This window comes from Pantherophis guttatus, chromosome 6, assembly GCF_059756535.1.
Source record: "Pantherophis guttatus breed Tessera chromosome 6, ASM5975653v1, whole genome shotgun sequence".
NCBI lineage: Eukaryota > Metazoa > Chordata > Lepidosauria > Squamata > Colubridae > Pantherophis > Pantherophis guttatus.
The window spans coordinates 10,029,824-10,056,904 of record NC_142068.1 but is presented as its reverse complement, the minus strand read 5'-3'; positions in this window follow the sequence as shown (position 1 = coordinate 10,056,904).

Genomic DNA, 27,081 nt, shown 5'->3' with positions numbered 1-27,081 from the left:
ATACCAGAGAAGAGGCAGTTAAAATGCTAGCAGCTCTGGGTCAACAAACCAGAAAAAAAACCGTGCTTTTGGAAAACATTGTGTTTATATACTAATGAAAGGAGTTCCAAGAGAATAATGCAAATAACCAAACTATTTCTCAATGCAAGCAGCACAGAACCTACGATAACAGGATTGGAAGGGACCTTGGAGGTCTTCTAGTCCAACCCCCTGCTTCACCAGGAGACCATATACCATTCTGGACACCTGGCTGGTCTCGTCTTCTTGGAAACCTCCAGTGATGGAGCACCCACAACTTCTAGAAGTAAGCTGTTCCACTGAGTATAATTATAATGGTATATCTCACTGGCAGGAAATTTTGCTTACATTTTGGTAACAAGTAGTTGTCCAGTCTCTTCTTAAAAACTTCCAGTGTTGGAATACCTGTTGGACCTGCTACTACTTAAATCTCTACATAGAATCGATCCTTGGCTCCATTTGTTGAGAAAGCTATAGTTAATTAGAGATCAAGTGTATTGCAATATTGCAAAGCCAGAACTGAGAATTCAACTGTCTAATTCCCTTAGACAGTTGCAGGAGTGTTCTGTCCCCGTACCACGCACACACCCCCACACACGGCCCGGAGTTAATAAGCCACACAACAAAACTCTTTGTTATTAAAGCTGGCAGCAACTCAATGGCTAGCTGCCAATTCAGACTTTACTCACACAAAACAAAGATTAGACTGCAGCATTCTGATAAAACAGACAGAGTGTCAATAATACAAGGATTAGTCCAAATGCAGTCCGATAAAGCAGGCAAAGTCCAGTAACGCAGAGATCATGGAGTATTTCCAGTTTTTGCTCGTCACAAACTGAACTGGCCACCACACCCACATTTATACCCTGTGGGGTGTGGTCCAGTGACTCAGCTAATCTCTGGCACACCTTCCCCTCTGCTGTGCATGCTTCTCCCTGCGCCTCTGTCGAGGGTCCAGCCAGCACTTATCTTCCTCGTCGCTGTCCACCTGTGGCTGCGGGGATGTGCTTGGCTCTGAGCCTATCGTTTGGCCTTTGGTGCCCTCCGGAGGCATTGCCAGAGAGGAGGGTCCTGGAGAGGGAGGCCTTGCCAACTCCTCCCCCTCACTCTCAGAGTCTGCATCTGTCGATAGCCCAGGCTCAGGCAATGGAGCCACAACAAGGAGAAATGTAGGGAACAAAGACAGTCACTTTTTGTAGCCTTCATAGATCTTACTAAGGCTTTTGACTTGGTTAGTGGGGATGGCCTTTATAAAATTCTCCCCAAGATTGGATGTCCAGCTCAGCTCCTCAACATCATAAGGTCCTTTCATGAGGAAATGAAGGGCACTGTAGTTTTTGATACCTTAACTTCAGATTCCTTTGATATTCGAAGTGGAGTGAAGCAGGGCTGTGTCCTCGCACCAACTTTATTCGGGATCTTTTTTGCTGTCATGCTGAAACATGTTTTTGGAACTGAAACAGAGGGTATTTACCTCCGGACCAGATCAGACGGAAAACTCTTTAATCTCTTTAGATTGAGAGCAAAGTCTAAAGTCCAATTGAAATGCTTACGGGATTTCCTCTTCGCTGATGATGCTGCCATCACTGCTCACTCCACTGAAAACCTTCAACGACTTATGGACTGGGAAAGTGCCTCAGAGGGAGACGATATAAGGAGTATCTGCAAGAGGGACCTAAAGGCCCTGAGAATGGACATTAACAACTGGGAAACCTTGACCTCCGATCGTTCAGCTTGGAGGCTAAAGACGCAGCATGGCCTTCTCCAATTCGAAGAGACACTTGTTTGGCACTGAGACAAAGAGGCAGTCCCGGAACTAGCAAAATCTGGGGGCTGGGAGGGGACGGAATGTATCTGCCCTCCGTGTGGAAGGGATGGCCACTCTTGAATTGGCCTTTTTAGTCACACTAGATGCTGTTTAAGGACCTCTTTCCAGAGCACGATACCATAGTCTCTTAAGACAGTAGGATGCCAATGGTATTGCAATATTGCAAAGCCAGAACTGAGAATCGCGCACCCAAATCCCTAATTTCTACTCTTCCCTCCCTTAACTATCACTTATTGCCCAAGCCTGTGTAAAACCAATTAGGTTCAGGCATGATGTTTTCATAATGGTCAGTCTAAGTGCAGTTTGGTATGCTGCTCCTTCCAGCAGGATGACCTTGAGGCAGTGTCTCCAGGAGATACAGCACTTTCGTTTTCCCAAACATTTCCCCCTTCATTCATTCCCCCTACCCATAGTTCATGGCAGTCTACTCCCACACAGCAGCGAAGCATGAGCAAGCATAAGATGGCAGGCTGATAGCACCCACAATTTCTGGCAGCCAGTTGCTCCACTGATGAATTGTCCCATTTTGATCGGTCAGTTTCAATTCTTGGTGATTGCATGGACAAACTCTTCCCGATATTTCCAATTGTATGTTTAGTAACTAGCAGTATCCCCTGGGGAGGGTGGGGTTGGGGGTAAATGAGAAAGCCATCAACATGCTAACTTTGTTGTGATCCGCCAGCAGCCTGCAGAGCTGGCAGCCGAGTCGGACAGTGAGGAAGCTGGGGAGGAACATGGGCCAGTCCTGGAATCTAGGAAAGGCCCGGACAAGGACTCTGCATCGGAGGCAGAGATGGGGCCAGGGTCATCTGGGAGTGATGCCCGGACTCCGGAGCCCCTAGAGTCGGACAGCAGAGAGGCAGAGGAACAGGAGGAGCCTGTTCCTAGTGCACACATGCGCAGAGCTGCCAGAAGGCAAGAGCAGCTAAAGCAAAAGGGACGACTCAGGAGTAAGGCCAGGAGATGATTGACCCCTCCCATAAGGCTTAAAAGAGAAACAAAGGCACTTGGGCCTTTTTGCAGGAAAGCAACGTTGCTAACTCTGTTTCCAGTTGGCGTCTCTTGTTTGTTTCTGAACTTCGTGGGGCTTTGCCAAGTAAGGCCTTTGGCAGGGTGTCAAAGAAGATAAAGGTTGGTGATTATCCCAAAGGACTTCTTCCAAAGGACTTGTTTTGCAACTAACTAGGACTCAGCTGGGAATGAATGTAATTCTCAGCTGTTACAATAAAATAGGTTTATTTGGGACTAATTGTGTCTTGTAATGACTCAGTAAGCCTAGGTCACAACAAACATGACTTTCTGCATGTGCGACATGGCATCACGTGCCTGGATGAAAGAGAGAGAGGCTGCATCGTGAAAGAACTGCATGGCTATATCCATGTTGATGGTATCTTTGCAACTTACATTGTATTTATTGTTTCCTAGTATGATTTGATTGCTTATTAGTATCGTATGACTATCATTAAGTATTGTATCTTATGATTCTTGACAAATATATTTTATTTTTTCTTTATGTACACTGAGAGTATATGCACCAAAGACAAATTCCTTGTGTGTCCAATCACACTTGGCCAATAAAAGAATTCAATTCTATTGTGTTATTATTATTATTATTATTATTATTATTATTATTATTATTATTATTATTTAATCTTTAGTGAGATTCACAGCCTTTGAGGCTGGTTAATAGCTCAGCAGCTCGAGTCCTAACCAAGGACCTAGGACCTGTTAAGGTATCGTCGGAGGATGTAAGCTGTTCCGAGTAAGGTGGTTTTTTGTAGAGTCAAAATGTTCAAGTCCGGCAAATTTAGAATTTCTAAATAGCGGGGTAGCCCTTTGGGTATTGCTCCAAGGGCTCCAATTACAATCGGGACAACACACGATTTCTTTTTCCACAGTCGCTCAACTTCAATTTGCAAGTCCTGGTACTTTGTGATTTTTTCTTGCTGCTTATCTTTAATCCGTGCATCACCAGGTATTGCAATGTCAATGAACCATACTTTTTTCTTTTCAACTATTGTTATGTCAGGTGTGTTGTGGACCAAGTGCCTGTCAGTCTGAATCCTAAAGTCCTACAAGATCTTGAGTTTCTCATTCTCTAAAATTATTATTATTATTATTATTATTATTATTATTATTATTATTATTATTATTTTGTCAAGCATGTATAAGATATAAGTATAAACACGATTATGAATACAGGAAATGAGTATAAATAAATGGGCACCTTAGGGCAGGGACGGTAGGTACACTGGTGTGCTTATGCATGCCCCTTACAGACCTCTTAGGATGGGGTGAGGTCAACAGTAGACAGTCTAAGGTTAAAGTTTTGGGCGTTTGGGGAAGAAACCACAGAGTTAGGTAGTGCATTCCAGGCATTGACCACTCCGTTGCTGAAGTCGTATTTTCTGCAATCGAGTTTGGAGCGGTTTACTTTGAGTTTGTATCTATTGTGTGCTCGTGTATTGTTGTGGTTGAAGCTGAAGTAGTCATTGACAGGTAGGACGTTGTAGCAGACAATTTTGTGTACTACGTTCTATTCTATTCTGTAAAGCTTCTGCAGGTCTAACCACGCTTATCTTAAATGTTAAAAGTTAAATGTGGTGGACCTGCCAAAGCCTTACAGCTTGCAACAGCTTGCAACGATACATATTTTATGAATCCTGTCCATCTGCCTCAGTCTTCAACTTCCACCAGCTCTCTTGAGCATGACCAGTTTTTTTTTTCCCAGTTCATAAGCCATAGACATCAGATGCTGAAAATATGTGTGTTTTTCGTTGCTTGTTATCACCTGAAGGGAGACCAGCTTTTATTTTATCCAGGGCCCATTGATTGGTTCCTTTTCCAGGCCACGGCACTCCTTGTAAACCATCTGCAGTTCCATAACTCAAGGACATTTATCTCCTTTATCTCTCTCTCTCTCTTTCTCAGTGTCTGCCTTTCATAGCTGTATATTACCACTGGAAAATTTATTGCTTTAGCCATACCAATTGTTGTTGTCCTAATCCTCTCTAGGATTAATCTTGTTTTTATTTCTCCAGCACTCTGCCCATCTTCACATTACACTTACATTTACAGTATCTTGAGTCCAAGAAACTATCTTCAGTAACAGTAATATGAGTTTGACGGGACTTTGGAGGTCATCTAGTCCAACCTTCTGCTCTCGCAGGAGACCTATGCAGCTAGTCCTCAACTTACGGCTACAACTGAGCCCAAAATGTTATGTTGCTAAGTGAGAAATTTGCAAAGTGAGTTTTGTCCCAACTTACCACTTTTCTTGCCGTATTTGTTAAGTGAATCACTGGGGTTGTTAAATGAGTAACAGGGTTGTTAAGTGAATCTGAGTTTTCTTGTCTGAAGGTTGCAAAAACTGATCACATGACCTGACCAAACCACTGAAGAACGAGTGAACGGGTTGAGAGGAGGAGGAAGACTTAGAAAGTTGCGGGTGGAGTTATGAGATTCTTAAAGATGAAGAGACTTCATCTTTAGAACAAAAAGTCAGTTCATGAGATATGTATGGAGGTGATGGAAACAAGAAGGATTTACAAGAGTGGAAAATTATGAGGAAGTACAGTATAGTAAACTACATTGATATAAATTAGATTGAGCTAAATTTCCGTCCCTTTTTAAGGTGCTTAATTTTTTGGGCTCACTATTTCTTGTTCTGCTTCTATGCTTGGCATTATGTTGCTTCTTTTGAAAAGGATGATGGGTGTGAACATAATTCTAATATGTCAAGAGGCCACCAGGCTGCAGAAGACAGACTTAAATTATGAATTGTGTGGTGTAACAGAGGAGTTTCCAAATGCTGGTTTTTTCATTAAGGGCTTATAAAGAATATTTCACCTGTAGACTGTGTGGTAGCTTTTAAAATCTCTTCCTGCATTTCCACTTTCCAGAGAATTTCTAGAGAATTTTTAGATGTACGGCAGGATTCATTAAGGTGCGTTAAAATGATCGGACAACGGCACTGAACTCAGTTTAAGAGAGAGAGAGTTTAAGCTTATGGGATATTTTTATTTTTACGAGTATCCCAGGAGTCGCCAAATGGAGACAGATGTAAATGTCATGGAAAAAAGGGGAAAAGGAGACGGATTGACTTCTGTACTTAATAGATGTTTAAAAAAGAAAAATCAGCACTTTTCCTACTTCTTCTTACTTAATTGCACAAAACAATTGCTTTCAAATTTACTTTAGAAACAAAAGAGAAATAAAACAAAAGAGAATAGGGAATGAATAGGGTGGATTCACACATGTAATTACAACGGGATGATTGTCAATGTTTTTTTTTTCCTGGCTTCTATCCTTTCTTCAGCATATAGAACAGAATAGAATAACAAAGTTGGAAGGCACCTTGGAGGTCTTCTAGTCCAACCCCCTGCTCAGGCACCATTTCAGACAAATGGCTGTCCAATCTTTTCTTAAAAACTTCCAGTGTTGGAATCTTGACTATCACTAAGTGTTGTATATTTTTATTCTGATGAATGTATTTTATTCTCCTTATGTACACTGAGAGCATATGCACCAAAGACTAATTCCTTGTGTGTCCAATCACACTTGGCCAATAAAGAATTTTCTATTCTATTCTATTCTATTCTATTCTATTCTGTTCTGTTCTGTTCTGTTCTGTTCTGTTCTGTTCTGTTCTGTTCTATATAAACATATAGCATATGTCAAGATCACCTGAGGTAGTAATACCACTCTACCAAGCCTTAATAAGATCTATTCTACTCTACTCTACTCTACTCTACTCTACTCTACTCTACTCTACTCTACTCTACTCTACTCTACTCTACTCTACAGGCAAGTTGTTCCACTGATTAATTGTTCTCAGTGTTAGGAAATTTCTCCTTAGGTCTAGGTTGCTTTTCTCCTTGATTAGTTTCCACCCATTGCTTCTTGTCCTGCACTCAGGTGCTTTGGAGAATAGCTTGACTCCCTCTTTTTTGTGGCAACCCCTGAGATATTGGAAGACTGTTATCATGTCACCCCTAGTCCTTCTTTTCATCAAACTAGACGTACCCAATTCCAGCAACTGTTCTTTATATGTTTTAGCCTCCAGCCCTCTAATCATCTTTGTTGCTCTTCTCTGCACTCTTTCTAGAGTTTCAACAGCTTTTTTTTTTTTTTACATCTTAACGACCAAAACTGGGTGCAGACCTCTCTAGCTTTCAGTGTGTTAATTTAATCCTAAGAGAACACTTCTTGAGAGATCGAGAACCAGTTTGGTCTGGTTAAGATGCCAGGCTAGAACCAGGAGACTATGAGTTCTAGTCCCGCCTTTGGTGTGAAATCTGGTTGGGTGACTTTGGGCCAATCACCAGAAGACTGTGAATTCTAGTCCCGTTTTAGGCATGCAAATTGGCTGTGTGACTTTGGACCAATCACCAGGAGACTGTGAGTTCTAGTTTCACTTTAGACATGAAAACCTGGCTGGATGATTTGGGCCCAATTACTCTTAGTCCAATTTATCTCACAGGGTTTTTGTGGGGAAAATGGGAGGCAGAAAGATTATTAGGCATGCTTACCCCCTTGAGTCATTTACAAAAAAATTATAAAAGGATTAGAAAAAAAAAATCTAATAAAATAAACTCCTTCTAAACAACCTTCCAGACTGGTAAACACATGTAGGAATGGTTCATTAGGGTGGCTGACCCAAAAACAAGTGCTAGCAGTTACAGTTTCTGACATCTCTAGAAATCATGTAAGCTCAGGTGCAGCTGAAGAAAATTTAAAGAGCAGAGGTGAAATTCTCCCGGTTCGGACCAGATCGCCCGATCCAGTAGCGATGGGGTGGTGGTGGTTCGGAGAACCGGTAGCAAAAATCCCTGCGGGGGCCTCCCCCACATGCCCAGCTGAGCCGCACGATCATCAGAGGCTTTTTTTTTTTTTTACTTTTAAAAGCATTTTTTTTACAACATCTTCCGACGAAAAAATGCTTTTCAAAGTAAAAAAAAAGCCTCTGATGATCGCGCGGCTCAGCTGGGATCCTCAGAGGCTTTTCAAAGCATTTTTTTCTGCAACCTCTTGGCCGAAGAGGTGGTAAAAAAAATGCTTTGAAAAGTCTCTGACGATCCCAGCTGAGTTGCCTGATCTGCAGAGGCTTTTCAAAGCATTAGAAAAAATGCTTTGAAAAGTTAAAAAAAAAAAAAGTTGGCAGGCCCACCCAGTCACATTAACCCCCCCCCCGCCCAAGCCATGTCCACAGAACCGGTAGTAACAAATTTTACATTTCACCCCTGAATTCAAGGTTCCTGAAAATAAGGTAAAAAACCCACAAAAGCTGCCTGCCAGCCCTTTGAGGTAGGCCAGCTCAGGAAACAGACATTTGCAGGGATTCTGTAGAGAATAAAGACCTCGATGGAGGTAGATCTGCTAACAAAGTAAAGAGAAGGTAAAAATGGCTTGAGTTTAAAACCAGAAAGGAACGTATAAGTATCTCAGATACCGGTACTTCCTAATTCACAGGAAAATAAGAAGGGAGCAGGCAAAATACAATCAAAGTTGCCAGATTCCTTTACAATAGTTCCTCTTAATAAAAGTTTTAGGGTTCCCTGAAATGTTTTTTTTGGTCTGGTCAACCTCAAGGTGCTGATAAGATTGCAGAAATGCTACTTTATTCTTGTGAGGTATACTAACCCTCTTGAAAGCAATTTAGAAGATATCTTGCCCAGTGGTGAAATCCAATTTTTTTTACTACCAGTTCTGTGGGCGTGGCTTGGTGGGAGTGGCATGACTTGGTGGGTGTGGTTTGGTGGATGTGGCAGGGGAAGGATACTGCAAAATCTCCATTCCCACCCCACTCTGCCGCCAGCCAGAGGTGGTATTTGCTGGTTCTCCAAACTACTCAAAATATCTGTTACCGGTTCTCCGAACTGCTCAAAATTTCTGCTACCGGTTCTCCGAACTGCTCAAAATTTCTGCTACCGGTTCTCTGAATTGCTCAAAATTTCTGCTACCGGTTCTCCGAACTGCTCAAATTTTCCGCTACCGATTCTCTGAACTGCTCAAAATTTCTGCTATCAGTTCTCTGAATTGCTCAAAACTTCCGCTACCGGTTCTCCGAACTGCTCAAAATTTCCGCTACCAATTCTCCGAACTGCTCAAAATTTCCGCTACCGGTTCTCTGAACTGCTGAAAACTTCCGCTACCGGTTCTCCAAACTGCTCAAAATTTCCACTACCGATTCTCCAAACTGCTCAAAATTTCTGCTACCAGTTCTCTGAACTGCTCAAAATTTCCGCAACCAGTTCTCTGAACTGCTCAAAATTTCTGCTACCGGTTCTCCAGAACCTGTCAGAACCTGCTGGATTTCACCCCTGCTCTTGCCCCATCTTATACCGAAGGAGGTGTTATTTTGAGTTTCTTTCTCATCCTTTCCACTTTTTCCCAGACTGAGTGGCTGTTTCTCCTCCCTGAATTATTCATCCATTCCTTCCCCCAAGGTCATCATCTAAATTCCTTTACAGAAGCATTTCGTGATATGCAAACAAGGACTGGTTTCCAAAACACAACACAATTCTGTAAACATAAGGTGGTTCCCAGGTGAACAGGGAGCTGTATCAGGAGGCATCAGACAAGAACCAAGGTGGTTGCATCAAGTCTTGTTGGAAGTTATAAAAGTGATGGGGGCTGCAGCATTTCACAGTTATTATTACATAATTAATATAACAGAATAGTAACAGATCAACAGAGTTGGAAGGGACTTTGGAGGTCTTCTAGTCTAACCACCTGCTGAAGCAGGAGATACTATACCAGTGATGGTGAACCTTTTCAGCACTGAGTGCCAAAAAGGGAGTGTGTGTGTGCGCTTGTCTGGGTCGCAACCTGGAAGAGGAGCTGCCCAGGGGGAAGTCGCGTGCCAGAAAATGAACTTCTGGTTTCCAGTGCACGCATGTGTGCCAGCCAGCTAATCTTCCGGTTATTGACGTGCATGCACGTGCGATGATCAGCTGGTTGGCGTGCATGCTCACGCTGGAAAATGGAAGACCAGCTCTTCCAGTTTCTGGCACTGCCACACGCTCAAAGGCCAGCTGATAGTCACATGTGCATGCACGCCAGAAACCCAGAAGAGGAACAGGTGCGCCGCACATATCAGGCAACATGGCTCCGTGTGCCACTTCGGGCATGCGTGCCATAGGTTCGCCATCAAAGTACTATACAATTTCAGACAAATGGCTGTCCGATCTCATCTTAAAAACCTCCAGTGTTCAAGCATCCACAACTTCTAGACACAAGCTGTTCCATTGATTAATTGTTCTCACTATCAAGAAATTTCTTCTTAGTTCTAAGTTGCTTCTCTCCTTGATTAGTTTCCACTCATTGCTTCTTGTTCTACCCTCAGGTGCTTTGGAGAATAGTTTGACTCCCTCTTCTTTGTGGCAACCCCTGAGATATCGGAACACTGCTGTCATGTCTCTCCTAGTCCTTCTTTTCTTTAAACTAGACATACCCAGTTCCTGCAACCGTTCTTCATATATTTTAGCCTCCAGCCTCCTAAACATCTTTTTGCTCTTGCCTGCATTCTTTCCAGTCTATATAGAATAGGGCTGTCAAACTCCCAGCCCGCGGGTTGGATGCATCACCCAGGTTTAGCGAAGGGGGAAAAAGTCCCGATAATATGTCATGTGACACAGCCATGACGACACGAGTTTGACACCCCTGTCATAGAAGGAGGTATCATGTAGGCTGGGCATCCTTCATTCCTTCTGGAATTTTAGAGAGTTGAATCACCTGGATTGATTTTGGTATGTATACATGTGTATTAGTGTATGAGAAAATGAAGCTTTGAGCTTGGAAATTTGTTTGAAGTGTGCCGAGTCTCTCGATAAATAAGAACAACAAGGAACACTGGGCCATTTTGAAGATCCTCTTTATAATCCTTCGCTTTGATAAATTTCAGTCCACATTCCACTTTCAGTGCATCCCTGATTTAAATCACAAATCGTCTGAGTTTATTCCATTTCATAAAGGTAATTTAGTCTTATTAAATATAGTTCAAAGAATGTGTTCTCAAAGGTTTGCAGCAAAGTGAAACGCCGTTAAACGTGATTTTGTACATTTCTTGCAATGCAAGCAGAAAAGGTGTGGAGTTTGTATCTTGTCATCACCAGGCCTATTTCATTCATTGGCTTCTCTTGCCTAGCTGCAGAGGCCTATTCAAAGGGTCTAGGACAGGGGTATCAAACTCGCGGTGTCAAGTCATCACATGACATATCGTGACTTTTCCCCCTTCGCTAAGCCGGGGGTGGGGGTGGCCAGCGCGTGACGCATCCGGCCCGTGGGGCATGAGTTTGACATCCCTGGTCTATGACAACTCGACGTGGCCATTTTGCCATGGCCATCTCGCTGTAGGCAACTCATTGCAGCCATCTTGCTGTGTCCAACTCATCACGACCATCTTGCCATGGCCAACCCAGCGTGGCCAACTTGCTGTGGGACAATCCACATGGGATAACTCAATGTGATAAATGTTACCTGCCACTGTTTCTTCTACATTACTTTTTTGTCAATGGAAACTTTACTTTTACTTTACTTTATTTTGGATTTATATACCGCCCTACTCCTGAAGGACTCAGGGCGGTGAACAGCCAAAAGATAAAACACGCATAATATAAAATTTAAAAAGCAGTGTAAAAACACATTAAATAATTTGGCCCAAACAAATTAAAACACCCTTATTTTTTTAAAACAAATTTAAAATTTAAAACAATGTCGAAGAAACAGTGGCAGATATTTATCACATTGAATTATCCTGTGTGGAATTGTCCCGTGGCGAGTTACCTCACAATGCGTTGGCCACAGCAATTTGTCCTGTGGTGATTTTTCTGTGGTGAGATGGCCACTGTGAGGTTGGCCTTGGAGAGATGGCCACAGCAAGTTGGCTCTGGCGAAATGGCCATGGCAAGTTGTCCCATTCCAGCAGGGCAAATGGTTAAAGCAAGGGTGGAAAACACAAGGCCTGTGGGCTGGATTCAGCCCACAATGCAGTTGGATCAGGCCCGCGAGGCCATCCTGGAAAATGCAAGGGGCCAGCTTGCATTGCTTCGACCTGGTCTACCCGCGTGGCTTCGGCCCAGTTTACCCAATGCGAAGAAGAAACATCGGGCCAGCGTGGCTTCGGCCTGGTCAACCCAGTGTGAAGGGAGTGGTGTCAAGCTGGCCACGCCCAGTGAGTGGCGTCAAGCTGGCCACGCCCACCCAGTTGGCCACATCCACTCAGTTGGCTATGCTCCCCCTACCCCCCCCCCAAGATCAACCACAGCCCTGATGCGGCCCTCAATGAAATTGAGTTTGACACACCTGGGTTAAAGGATGGTTAAATGTGCTGCAATAGAGATCAATTGGAAAGCAGGACCCAGTGGTGGGTTCTTCCTGGTTTGGCCCAGTTCGGCCGAGCCGGTAGCAGTAATGATATGACGTCACCAAACCGGTTCTCTTTGTTTGGGAGTTGGGCCCTCCTGCCCCACCCCGTGTTATTCTTACCTTTTATTTGGCTCCGCCCTCAATTTTTCGCTGCCTCCCGAGTCCCAGCTGATCGGCTAGAAGGAAAAAACTGTTTAAACTCTTACATGGGGCTTCAAAAGTCTGCCCTACAGCTGATCAGTGTTAAAAGGCAGTGTGGTGGTAGACCGGTGCCTCCAAAACCAAATGAGTAGACCGGTGCCTCCAAAAACAAATCGGTAGACCGGTGCCTCCAAAAATAAATGGGTAGACCGGTACAGCTCTGCAAACAGTTAAAAGCCTGGTAGACCAGTACCTCTGCTAAATCCTAAAGAATTGTCACACGACCATCAAGCCACGCCCACAGAACCGGTAGTAAAAAAAATTTAGAACCCACCCCTGGCAGGACCACAATGGTGGGACCAGTGTTGGGGAAGGACAGAGGACTATGATCTTCCAACTTTTCTGAATGACAAGAGCTAGCATTCTTCCCAATATATAGTGTGAATTAGAGTTATGGCAGCTGGAACTAATAGCTCTGAACTAGTGCAGGTTCTTCTCATCATCTTTAATCAGTGAGCAAAAAAAAAAACACCCGGCAGTGCCTCCAAGGAAAATGTTACAAACTGGATCTCATGATGGTTTGCAACCAAGCAGAAAAACATCATGAATTAATATAAACTGTAAATCTGCACACGCATGCACATTTTTAATGTATGCATAGGTATATGTTCTCCCTGCTAGTGTTTAGGTGTCTATGGCTGACTGAGCAGTTTGGGGATCTTCTCGTGGATTTCTATACTCTACTGAACTGAGATGAGGCTGATCTCTACTATAATATCTTGGTTTGCTCTCCATCCATCCTCAAACTGAAGAGAAAACCTGCCTGAAAAGTGCTGTCCCTGTTACAGATTCCAGTTCTCCTTCAACTTTCTTCCCAGTCTTTCCAACTTTCCTACACATTGAGCAAGTCCAAAACCTTGAATGTTCTTGGGCAAAGTCTAGCGATACTACTCTGAGACTGGTGTGGATCTTAAATCTATCTCCAAGGTTGCGGACACGATGAAGGCAGTTTCATGGGGAACATAGCAGAAAAAAAGATGTGGTCCTGGCAAGCTAGGTGGAAATGGGAAAAAGTCTACTGATATTTAACTTTTAAAATTTTTTTTTGTCCTTTGTACCCAAAAATGCATGACATAATGGAAGAAGGAGGAGGAGGAGAACGAGGAGGGGGAGGAAGAAGGAGGAGGAGGAGAACGAGAAGGAGGAGAAGAAGAGGAGGAGGAGGAAGAAAAAGGAGGAGGAAGAGGAGGAGGAGGAGGAGAAGAGGAGGAGAAAGAAGAATGAGAAAGAGGAAGAGAAGAAGGAGAAGAAGGAGAAGAAGAGGAGGAGGAGGAGGAAGAAGAAGAAGGAGCAGGAGGAGGATGAGAAGAATGAAAAGGGGGAGAAGAAGAGGAGGAAGAGAAGGAGGAGGAAGAAAAGAAGGAGGAGAAGAAGAGGAGGAGAAGACGAAAGAAAGAAAGAAAGAAAGAGAAAGAAAGAAAGAAAGAAAGAAAGAAAGAAAGAAAGAAAGAAAGAAAGAAAGAAACCGATCATGTTTCTTTGTGGTTAAAAGAGATCAGATACCAGTGCTCAAAACTTGCAAGGTTTCTTGTTATCAAATATTTAATTTGAATTGATTTCCCGGATTACTCCTCTCCCCAGTGGAAAGATTCTCAGCCGTTTACAGAAGTTATCAAACGCACGGAAACATCCATACAATGACAAAACGCTTTAAGATAAACAAGCACCATGGAACACATTAAAACAACCATGGTAACAATCCAGAAAAATAAAAGAACGCATACATCAATGGCAGCACTTCATAACTCAAAAGGCTTTCGAAAGCATAAGAACAAGTTGAATTTTTCCTGGCTGGTTCAGCCCTAAGATAAACAGCCAGGTATCACGCTCAAGTATGTAGGAAAACACTTTAAACTTCTTTTTTCTGCCTGTTGCTCTCATCAACCTCGGGGAAAAATGACTAGGGAACCATCAGACCACCTGAATGTTTCTTTTTTCCTTTTGAAAAAAAAAAAAAGCATGTTTTATTTTATTAAAAGAGCAGCCCTCGTTTTCTAGACTTTATTTTAATCAGGGATCAAACCACGGGGCCGTGGTAGGATCCCAAATTGTCCTCGTTGGGGTTTTCGCAAAACTTGGCACTGGAACACTTAGAGAACAAATAAATGTTCCTTTTACATTCGATGGAGAAACCTGGCACCCTCGGCCATCTTCAGTGGCCAATTAATTCCACAAGAAATCTCTTCGATTTACCGGAGTTATTTCAGCATGACGAAGCTCGGTGGATTGCTAATCCCCAATCCAAAACGCACATCTTGGAAATCGGGATGGGGGGGGGAGGGAGAGGTGGTTGACCCACGTGTGCAAATGAGCTCACCGGCTTGCTTTGGGTTGGTTTATCATGATGACACCCACGAAAAAGGGGCTCAGAGCAGCTGCAGCTTGTTACCCCGAGAGTCCCTTTTCTGCTTTGCTTTGGAGAAAATGCTGCAGATGGAATGCAGATAAAGCAAATCCAGACAGGCAATTGTTGTCAAGAGAATGGGAAAAAAAACCAAGGTCCTGAGAGACATTTTCCGAAACAGGCCAGGATTGACTCTGGACCCCCTTCTGTGTCTGAAAAATAAAACTGACTAAATTAGGCCTTACAAAAAAGCCTTTATGGCTCTTGAATAAAGCAGGCCTTTTCCAGCTTTTGGGGAAGCGAATCAATTTTGCAAGCTCTTTTAGAGGTGTTGGAAGGAATGTCCATCTGGGTTCGGTTCCAAGTGGGGAGAAAGACACTGGAAACATGGAGGCTGATTGGAAAGATGGTTTAATGGTGGACAGGACCACATGGTTTGAGGTCCTGGGCAATCCAGCACATGGGTGACACACTCAGAGAGATTTATATCCTCTGTTGGACCCCGCCTTAGAGCTTCCTGTTCCCGCGTAAGGGCAGGTATTCTGATTGGTTGTTAGACTCCCATGGCGCCATGCAGGGGTAACTTTGTAAGTTGTCTTGAGTCCCAGGCTTGGTTGAATCTTGCTGGGTGATGATGTAATGAAGAGGGTTTCGGGCAATTCCTATTATGGCTGAGGGCTAATCCTATCTTTGTTGGATCTTGGGTGAGGGTATTTGCTTATGAATAGACCTAGTCATCTCTTTATCTCTTAAGTGCTGACATCTGCTGTGGGCTATTGGGGAAGGTGGGGCTATTAAGAGTGAGCCTGCTTCCTGCCTTAAAAAAACATGTTTCTCCATTTCTCATCCAAGGAAATATAATATTCTGCCTTTTTAATATTTCCTAGAATATTTCATTCTTCTAGGAGAGAGGCGGGTGCTAACTTCCTACAGAGGGAAAAAGAAAGGAATATAGGTAGCCCTCGACCTTACGACCACAATGGAGCCCAACATTTCTGTTACTGAGACAGTTGTTAAAGTGAGTTTGGTCCCATTTTGCGACCTTTCTCTCCACAGTTGTTAAGTGAATCTCTGTACTTGTTAATGAGTAACAGGGTTGTGAAGTGAATCTGGCTTCCCTATTGACTCTGCCTGTCAAAAGGTCACAAAAGGGGATCATAGGACCCCCATCATAAATGTGAGTCTGCTGCCAAGTGTCTGAATTTTGATCACGTGACCATGGAGATGCTGCAACTGTCATAAGTGTAAAACAAATGGTCAGATGTCCTTTTTTACACTGCCATTGCAACTTCAGACAGTCGCTAAACGAATTGTTGTAAGTTGAGGCTACCTCTATTGCCTTCCCTGTGCAGGATTCATGCTCTGTTTTTAATATTCCAGATTCTTCTGTGTTTCATTCTGCCAGTCTTTACATAGATTGCACCTATCCACTCTAGACGAATTCAAATCACAGATGGGTTACATCTAGAATTTGTATTCAGCCGGTTTGGGTAAACCGGTATTCAGCCGGTTTGGGTAAACCGGTAGTGGTGAACAGCGGATGGGCCGATCCCCACCCACTCTCCCAGGCACTATCCCGTCCAATATTGCTGTGTTTTTGACACTGCATGCATGCACGGATGGTGTGCGTGAGCGAATTTCTGTGTTGTTTGATATCGCATGCTTGTGCGGACGGTGCACGCGAGTGAATTGCCATGTTTTGTGACATCGCACGCATGTGCAGATGGTGCATGAGCGAGCAAAGTGAGTGCGTGTGCACACTCACATTTCCGGTGCTGAGCAAATCGGTTGCTACAGTATGTGAATTCCACCTCTGGTTACATCCCTGAGTTCTAAAGGAGTTGGCAGATATAATTTTGGAACCACTGAACCAGTGGTGAAATCCAAATTTTTTACTACCGGTTCTGTGGACGTGGCTTGGTGGGCATGGTGTGGCTTGGTGGGTGTGGCTTGGTGGGCGTGGCAGGGGAAGGATACTGCAAAATCTCCATTCCCACCCTACTCCAGGGGAAGGATACTGTTGTGGTCCGCCAGTACCCTGCAGAGCTGGCAGTGGAGTCAGACAGCGATGAGGCTGAGGAAGAACATGGGCCAGTCCTGGAGGCTGGGGAAGGCCCAGATGAGGGCTCTGCATCGGAGGCAGAGATGGGGCCAGGGCCATTGGGGGGTAATGTGCGGACTTCGGAGCCTCCAGAGGCTGACAGTAGAGAGGCAGAGGAACAGGAGGAGCCTGTTCCTAGTGCACGTATGAGAAGAGCTGCCAGAAGGCAGGAGCAGCTAAAACAGAGAGGACAAAAGATGATTGGCCCCTCCCATAAGGCTTAAAAGACCAGCAACCGCTCTTGGCTTCTTTGCCGGAAAACAACGTTGAGAGAATTGCTTTTTGTTTCATTGTATTCATTTCTTGTCAGTGTCTTCTGCTTCTGAACTTTTGCCAAGAAAAGCCTTTGGCAGTTTGCCTAATTATCCCAAGGTCAGTGATAAACTGAGGAATAGTGTTTTGAAGAATTTGCTTTAATTTAGTTTGGACTATACTGAGAATGAGTTAATTCTCAGCTATTTTAATAAAGTCTGTTTGTTTTCGAACTGTTTGTATTTAATACTAACTACTTGGGCCTGGGTCACAACAGATACTGCAAAATCCCCATTCCCACCCCACTCTGGGATCAGCCAGAGGTGGTATTTGCCGGTTCTCCAAACTTTTCGCTTCCGGTTCTTCAGAACCTGTCAGAACCTGCTGGATTTCACCCCTGCACTGAACCATATTTTTCAAAGATCCTGAAGCACCAGGGAACTACCAGAGGACTTGAAAAGAGCTGATGTGGCTCCCATTTTCAAAAAAAGGGGAAAAAATAGATCCAGGAAGCTACAGATCAATCAGCTTGACATCAATACCTGGAAAGATTCTGGAAAGGATAACCAAGCAATGGATCCGCAAACCCCTAGACACTAGCAAAATTATTTTTGCTGGAGGCCAACTTGGGTTTGTCAAAAACAGATCATGCCAGACAAACCTTATTGAACAAAATGACTAAATTAATGGACCAGGGAAATGTTGTGGATTCAAGTGTTTTTTCTATCAGGTCAACCTGGTCTACTCAAATATGGGAAGGAGCATACGGCTTCCTTTTCACGTTTCAGCCCCAATCTAGGAGCCTTCGCAGGTAGTCGCTTTCATGACAAACTATTTTGTGTTAAATTTATATTTTCTGACAAAGAAATAATGGGAGACTAGTATAGATCTATTTCAAGCTATTTAGCTCTCATCAGCTAGCCATACCCTTCTGGGATTCGAACCTAGGCTGCTTGCATATTAGGTAGATGTATTAACCTCTAAGCCACAGGTTCTCCTTGCTTTGTCAACAGTACCAGGGGAGAGAGTTGTGGGTTTAAGTTTACTTGGACTTCAGTAAGGCATTTGAGAAAGTAGACTATCTTACTTCTTGGTAAGATAGAAAAATGTAGGATAGAGAGTATCACCACCGGATGGGTTCGTAACTGGCTGACCAAGTACACTCAATGTGTAGTCCTCAATGGAATTACATCTGCATGGTGGGAAGTGTGAAGTAGGGCAGTGTTTCTCAATTTTGGCAATCTTAAGATGTGTGGACTTCAACTCCCAGAATTTGGGAGTGGGATCTTGGAGTCTTAGTGAACAACCACTTAAATATGAGCCAGCAATGTGCTACAGCTGCCAAAAAGGCCAATGTAATCCTAGGCTACATCAATGGAGGGATATTATTAAGGTCACATGGTGGACAACCAATTAAATATGAGCCAAAGTGGTGCGAACTGGCTGAATCCCACCATTGAGCAGAGGTCTTCAAACTTGGCAGCTTTAAGACTTGTGGCTATGCTGGCTGGAGAATTCTGAGAGTTGAAGTCCACAAGTCTTAAAGCTGCCAAGTTTGAAGGCCTCTGTCTTAAGAGGCTCATTAGGAACTGCACAAATTCTCCGAAGTTTAGAACAAGACTAGACTTCCGCACTGGTCTTCTAAATCCAATGCGGGTGTTGGCAGACTGTGAGTATAAATTGCTTTCTGCTGCTCAGACAATTTCCCGTTTCCTCTTGGTAATCTTGCCAATATCAGAATTCCAGAAAATACATTTGTCTGCTTAGCCCTGGTATCAGGACGATGTGAAGTATTTCGAGTGGAAGTAACAACAAATAGCAGAAATATAATTTATGCCGGGTTTCAGAATCAAAAGCTGGGAAAGGATTTATTTAAATCACAAAAACAACAAAAGATATCATCTCATTTTAGCCCAGGTTTAACTGAAGTGCATAGCTCTGCCAAAAATACAGCTGCTTTGGAATATTCTGTGTATCACCCCAGATGTTTTAATCTCTCCTCCTGTGTACATCAAATTGTTTATTTTTTATTAATCATGTATATGTCGCCTTTATTATTTTACAAATAACTTAAGGCAGCAAACATATCCAACACTTTCATCCTCCTATTTTCCCCACAACAACCCTAAGAGGTGGGTTGGGCTGAGAGAGAGTGTGGCTGGCCCAAAGTCACCCAGCTGGCTTTCATGCCTAAGGCGGGACTAGAACTCCCCATCTCCTGGTGATTGGCCCAAAGTCACCCAGCTGGGTTTCATGCCTAAGGCGGGACTAGAACTCCCCATCTCCTGGTGATTGGCCCAAAGTCACCCAGCTGGCTTTCATGCTTAAGGCGGGACTAGAACTCCCCATCTCCTGGTGATTGGCCCAAAGTCACCAAGCTCGCTTTCATGCCTAAGGCGGGACTAGAACATCCCATCTCCTGGTGATTGGCCCAAAGTCACCCAGCTGGGTTTCATGCCTAAGGTGGGACTAGAACTCCCCATCTCCTGGTGATTGGCCCAAAGTCACCCAGCTGGCTTTCATGCCTAAGGCGGGACTAGAACTCCCCATCTCCTGGTGATTGGCCCAAAGTCACCCAGCTGGCTTTCATGCCTAAGGCGGGACTAGAACTCCCCATCTCCTGGTGATTAGCCCAAAGTCACCCAGTTGGCTTTCATGCCTAAGGCGGGACTAGAACTCCGCATCTCCTGGGGATTGGCCCAAAGTCACCCAGCTGGCTTTCATGCCTAAGGCGGGACTAGAACTCCCCATCTCCTGGGGATTGGCCCAAAGTCACCCACCTGGCTTTCATGCCTAAGGCGGGACTAGAACTCCCCATCTCCTGGGGATTGGCCCAAAGTCACCCAGCTGGCTTTCATGCCTAAGGCCGGACTAGAACTCCTCATCTCCTGGTGATTGGCCCAAAGTCACCCAGCTGGCTTTCATGCCTAAGGCGGGACTAGAACTCCCCATCTCCTGGTGATTGGCCCAAAGTCACCCAGCTGGCTTTCATGCCTAAGGCGGGACTAGAACTCCCCATCTCCTGGTGATTGGCCCAAAGTCACCCAGCTGGCTTTCATGCCTAAGGCGGGACTAGAACTCCCCATCTCCTGGTGATTGGCCCAAAGTCACCCAGCTGGCTTTCATGCCTAAGGCGGGACTAGAACTCCCCATCTCCTGGGGATTGGCCCAAAGTCACCCAGCTGGCTTTCATGCCTAAGGCGGGACTAGAACTCCGCATCTCCTGGTGATTGGTCCAAAGTCACCCAGCTGGCTTTCATGCCTAAGGCGGGACTAGAACTCCCCATCTCCTGGTGATTGGTCCAAAGTCACCCAGCTGGCTTTCATGCCTAAGGCGGGACTAGAACTCCCCATCTCCTGGGGATTGGCCCAAAGTCACCAAGCTCGCTTTCATGCTTAAGGTGGGACTAGAACACCCCATCTCCTGGTGATTGGCCCAAAGTCACCCAGCTGGCTTTCATGCCTAAGGCGGGACTAGAACTCCCCATCTCCTGGTGATTGGCCCAAAGTCACCCAGCTGGCTTTCATGCCTAAGGCGGGACTAGAACTCCCCATCTCCTGGTGATTGGCCCAAAGTCACCCAGCTGGCTTTCATGCCTAAGGCGGGACTAGAACTCCCCATCTCCTGGTGATTGGCCCAAAGTCACCCAGCTGGCTTTCATGCCTAAGGCGGGACTAGAACTCCCCATCTCCTGGTGATTGGCCCAAAGTCACCCAGCTGGCTTTCATGCCTAAGGCGGGACTAGAACTCCCCATCTCCTGGTGATTGGCCCAAAGTCACCCAGCTGGCTTTCATGCCTAAGGCGGGACTAGAACTCCCCATCTCCTGGTGATTGGCCCAAAGTCACCCAGCTGGCTTTCATGCCTAAGGCGGGACTAGAACTCCCCATCTCCTGGTGATTGGCCCAAAGTCACCCAGCTGGCTTTCATGCCTAAGGCGGGACTAGAACTCCCTATCTCCTGGGGATTGGTCCAAAGTCACCCAGCTGGCTTTCATGCCTAAGGCGGGACTAGAACTCCCCATCTCCTGGGGATTGGCCCAAAGTCACCCAGCTGGCTTTCATGCCTAAGGCGGGACTAGAACTCCCCATCTCCTGGTGATTGGCCCAAAGTCACCCAGCTGGCTTTCATGCCTAAGGCGGGACTAGAACTCCCCATCTCCTGGTGATTAGCCCAAAGTCACCCAGTTGGCTTTCATGCTTAAGGCGGGACTAGAACTCCGCATCTCCTGGGGATTGGCCCAAAGTCACCCAGCTGGCTTTCATGCCTAAGGCGGGACTAGAACTCCGCATCTCCTGGTGATTGGCCCAAAGTCATCCAGCTGGCTTTCATGCCTAAGGCGGGACTAGAACTCCCCATCTCCTGGGGATTGGCCCAAAGTCACCCAGCTGGCTTTCATGCCTAAGGCGGGACTAGAACTCCCCATCTCCTGGGGATTGGCCCAAAGTCACCCACCTGGCTTTCATGCCTAAGGCGGGACTAGAACTCCCCATCTCCTGGGGATTGGCCCAAAGTCACCCAGCTGGCTTTCATGCCTAAGGCGGGACTAGAACTCCTCATCTCCTGGTGATTGGCCCAAAGTCACCCAGCTGGCTTTCATGCCTAAGGCGGGACTAGAACTCCCCATCTCCTGGTGATTGGCCCAAAGTCACCCAGCTGGCTTTCATGCCTAAGGCGGGACTAGAACTCACCATCTCCTGGTGATTGGCCCAAAGTCACCCAGCTGGCTTTCATGCCTAAGGCGGGACTAGAACTCCCCATCTCCTGGGGATTGGCCCAAAGTCACCCAGCTGGCTTTCATGCCTAAGGCGGGACTAGAACTCCGCATCTCCTGGGGATTGGCCCAAAGTCACCCAGCTGGCTTTCATGCCTAAGGCGGGACTAGAACTCCCCATCTCCTGGTGATTGGTCCAAAGTCACCCAGCTGGCTTTCATGCCTAAGGCGGGACTAGAACTCCCCATCTCCTGGGGATTGGCCCAAAGTCACCAAGCTCGCTTTCATGCTTAAGGTGGGACTAGAACACCCCATCTCCTGGTGATTGGCCCAAAGTCACCCAGCTGGCTTTCATGCCTAAGGCGGGACTAGAACTCCCCATCTCCTGGTGATTGGCCCAAAGTCACCCAGCTGGCTTTCATGCCTAAGGCGGGACTAGAACTCCCCATCTCCTGGTGATTGGCCCAAAGTCACCCAGCTGGCTTTCATGCCTAAGGCGGGACTAGAACTCCCCATCTCCTGGTGATTGGCCCAAAGTCACCCAGCTGGCTTTCATGCCTAAGGCGGGACTAGAACTCCCTATCTCCTGGGGATTGGTCCAAAGTCACCCAGCTGGCTTTCATGCCTAAGGCGGGACTAGAACTCCCCATCTCCTGGGGATTGGCCCAAAGTCACCCAGCTGGCTTTCATGCCTAAGGCGGGACTAGAACTCCCCATCTCCTGGTGATTGGCCCAAAGTCACCCAGCCGGCTTTCATGCCTAAGGCGGGACTAGAACTCCCCATCTCCTGGTGATTGGCCCAAAGTCACCCAGCTGGCTTTCATGCCTAAGGCGGGACTAGAACTCCCCATCTCCTGGTGATTGGCCCAAAGTCACCCAGCCGGCTTTCATGGCTAATGTGGAATTTGAACTCGTGGTCTCCTGCTTCCTAGCTTAGTGCTTTAACCGCTAGAACAAACTGCCTCTTTGTATATTTAAAAAAACAGGAAGAGCTCTCCCTTGACGGGTTTTTTTTTAGCATACTTTGCAAGATATTTTTGAATCACATGCTTTAGAACCCATTAAATCCTAAAATCCTTTTGGTAGTTGGTCACGACCAGATCCTGGGAAATTCCAGAGTTCTCTGCAAGGAGAGATGTCTAGGGAATCTCCAATATCAGATGTGACCACCAGGCATCAGCGGGTTCTTAGAACAGCTGAACAATCACACCTCTTTTCACCTTTTTTCCCACCCCGTTTCTTCAATCTTGATTATTCTTGGCAGCCAGCATCTGGATCTCCATAGTTTTTCTAACACCTGTGACTTCCCCAGCGTTGCAGTAAAACAATAAACTTATTTTGCACTGCGGGGAATCTCAGGAACAGCTTGAGCTAAACTGCCTGATAAATGGAAAGAATATGGTGTACATATATACATATATAGGTAGTCTTCAACTTACAGCCGCAATGGAGCCCCAAATGTCTGTTGTTAAGTGAAACATTTGTTGAGTGAGTTTTGCCCCATTTGATGACTTTTCTTGCCAGTTGTTAAGTGGAACATTGCAGTTTTAGTAACCTGGTTGTTAAGTGAATCTGACTTCCCCATTGACTTTGCTTGTCAGTGTTCTGACCTTGGCTTCCCAAAAGCACGAAGCCGACTCCTCGTCCCGATAAAACCCCTTTTATTTAGTTTAAAGGGAATTCCTCTCCAGCAAAGTCCCGCCCAACAGTCTTTCAAGAGATTTCACAACTACAGACCTTTATCAGGCTTGGAGAGTGGCCAGGCTGATATCTTCCAAACGCCACTCTGTAGCAGACAATAGTTGGCAAGAAGTCAGGAACAGATCTAATGAATTGAACTAATTGTCTCCTGCAAACTCCCCTCCCCTTTGCTCCTCTTTATTCCCAATGGGAGGGTTCATTCACCGTCCACCTATGGCTTTACTCCTGAGTTGGCCCTTGTTCCTTAGCTGTTCCCTTCTCCTGGCAGCTCTGCGCATGCACACACTGGGAACAGGCTCCAGCTGTTCTTCTGCCCTACTGATGTCCGACTCCGAAGGCAGCTGATAACTGTCGGACGGCCCTGGCTCCATCTCTGCCTCTGACGCAGAGCACTCATTAGAGCTCTCCCCAGACTCCAGGACTGGGCCATGTTCCTCCCCAACCTCCTCACTTTCTGAGTCTGCTGCCAGCTCCACTGGCCACTCGTGGGCCACGACGCTCAGGAGGTTGCAAAAGGTGATCACATGACCCTGGAACACAACAACTGTCATAAGTATGAACCAGATGCCAAGCATTTGAATTTTGATCACATGATCATGGGAATGCTGCAAAGGTTGTAACTCTGAAAAAACGGTCGTAAGTCATTTTTTTTCAGTGTTGTTGTAACTTCAAACGGTCACTAAATGAACTGTTGTAAGTTGAGGACTACTTACCGGTATATATTTTGAGCACAAGTCAATGAGATTAATAGTAATAATAATTTTCATTTAAATAAGGAACACATAAAAAATAAATGAAATATATGAAAAAAAACTACAACAAACTTCAATTACTATACAGGTAGTCCTCGACTTATAAGGTTACTAACTTATCAACTACGGTAATTTGCTTAACAACTGTGGCAAGAAAGGTCGTAAAATGGGGCAAAACTCACTTAACAGTGAGCTTAAGTGAGACAAACAGTGTTTCACTTAACAACAGAAATTTTGGGCTCAATTGTGGTCGAGGACTACCTGTAGTACAAAACCTCTCACAACAGCCCTGAATAAATAAGTTAAAAAAGAATTAGAAAAACTAAATTCTACAGGTAGTCCTCGAATTGCGACCACAAAGGAGCCAAAATTCCCAATGCTAAGCAAGACAGTTATTAAAGTGAGTTTCGCCTCATATTATAACCATTCTTGGCACGGTTAAATGAATCACTGCAGTTGCTAAGTAAGTAACATGGTTGTTAAGTGAATCTGGCTTCTTCATTGACTTTGCTTGTCAGAAGGTCGCAAACGGTGATCACATGACCTCAGGACCGAGGTACCATCATAAATATGAATCCGTTGCCAAGTGTCTGGATTTTGATCACGTGACCACGGGGGTGCTGCTGCAACAGTTGTGTGAAAAATGGCGCTAAATTGCTTTTAACTTGTAACTTCAAACACTTGTTAAATGAATTGTAAATTGATGACTACCTATCTTTTGAGATTAAATACCGTATTTTTCGGAGTATAAGATGCACCGGAGTATAAGACGCACCTAACTTTTTTGGTGAAGAAAAGAAGAAAAAGAAATCTCCCTCTGCCTCTGAGCAATTTTGCCTCGTTGCAGCAAACAGCAAACAGCCTGCTTTACTTTCTTTTTCTTTTTCAGCATAGCTTGATTAGCACAAGGGGAAAAAAATCTGCTCTAGCAATTTACCTCTTTGCAGCAAGCAGCAGAGCCCTGTGCAGAGCCCTCAGAGTAAATCAGCTGAGAGTCGGGAGGCTGATCCAATCAACTTGTGCTAATTAGGCTGTGCTGAAGCTGAAAGGAACAGTTTTTTTCTTGCTGTTTGCTTGCAAGGAGGTAACTGCTGCAAAGCACAGGCCAAAGGGTGGGGGCCAGTGGGTGGGCGGGGCTACATTCGGTGTATAAGATACACCTAAATTTTCACCCCCTTTTGGGGGGGGGGGAAAGGTGCGTCTTATACGCCGAAAAATTTGGTACATATTTTGCCTTCCTCCTTGTCTACCACAATTTGTCTGGATTTCTCATTGTCTTGCTAACTTGCGTGTGTTTCCGAGATGAGCGGCAATGTTAGATCTACGCAGTGGTGGGATTCAACCGGTGTAACAACTGGTTCGCTGCGGTGCATTTGAAAACAACTCTAAAACCTACCTTCTACTGCAGCCCTGGTGAGTAAAACCGCTTTGCTGCGCCGATCAGCTGCACTTCAAACAAAGGAAATATAGGTCAGTATAGCGCAGGGGCAGGTGGGCGGGCCCATCTGATCGTCGGAGTGAACTGGTTCCCTCTCAGCTGATCATCGGAGCTACCGGTTCGCCTGAACCGGTCCAAATAGACTGAATCCAGTGGTGGGTTGCTCCTGGTTCGTACCGGTTCTATAGAACCGGTAGTAAAACCGGCGGGAGGCTCCGCCCACCGACCCCGACGTCATCAGACTGCTTCTGCGCATGTGCAGAAGAGTGCACGCGCGCGCGGACCCATTGCGGACCGGTAATAAAGGTAAGTAGAACCCACCCCTCACTGAATCCCACCACTGGATCTACTTGGACATTATACTTCGTCATTGTGATTCCTTTCTCCACCCATGAGGAGTGCTTTAACCTCTCTTCCAAATCCCATTTTCTTTCAAAAAAAAAACCCAGGCTCTTCCCCAAACTGCTTTTATGATAAGTATTTGGGGAAACTGAGATTTCTTCATGCTGTCAGACGCAATGTTTCAAAGCTATGGCTCCATCAAATTTTATTTATGGGACGCCTCTGGGGGACAACGCAGGTTGCTTCTACAAGCAGAGAAAATTTATTTGGAGAGCTTCTTCCTGGCCTGGTGAAACTAAGGGATTATTGCCTGGATCTGTTATTCTGATACTACGGGGTGGTGAAATTGACAACAGGGTGAAATGCCAACTTAACTATCAGATAGAGGGGACACCTCTTGACTCTGCTTTCCTAAGGGGACTAATTGGTGGACAATCCAAGATGTACAGGTAGTCCTTGACTTATCATCCTTGACCATCATTGAACCTGGAATTATGATCGTAAATCGTGCCAGTCATTAAGGGGGTCACCCATCATTTTATAATCTTTTTTGAGGTAGTTGTTAAGTGAATGTATGGTTTGTCTATTGTACCAATAAGTACTGTGTAATCCAGGCAGTGGTGGGAATTCAGCCATTTAAGCCGGTTGCTGGCTGGCCCCTCCCCTCCCCACCCCACCCCTTCCAGGAGTCTCCACGCGCCCCATTTTGGCTCCCAGATAAGTGCAAGGATGCCTCCTAGGCAGGGGTGAAATGCTACCAGTTTGCTCCGGTTCAGGCATAACTGGGAGACCTCTTCCCCTATATCTGTGATGGCAAACCTATGGCACATGTGCCACAGATGGCCCGCGGAGCCATATCTGTGGGTACGCGAGTATTGCCCTAGCTCAGCTCCAGCATGCATGCGCGTGCTGGCTAGCTGGTTTTCAAGCCTTCCAGGCCTACTGGAAGTCGGGAAACGGGCCGTGTCTGGCCTCCAGAGGGCTTCCGGGGAAGTGGGGAAGACCGTTTTTGTGAAAAACGG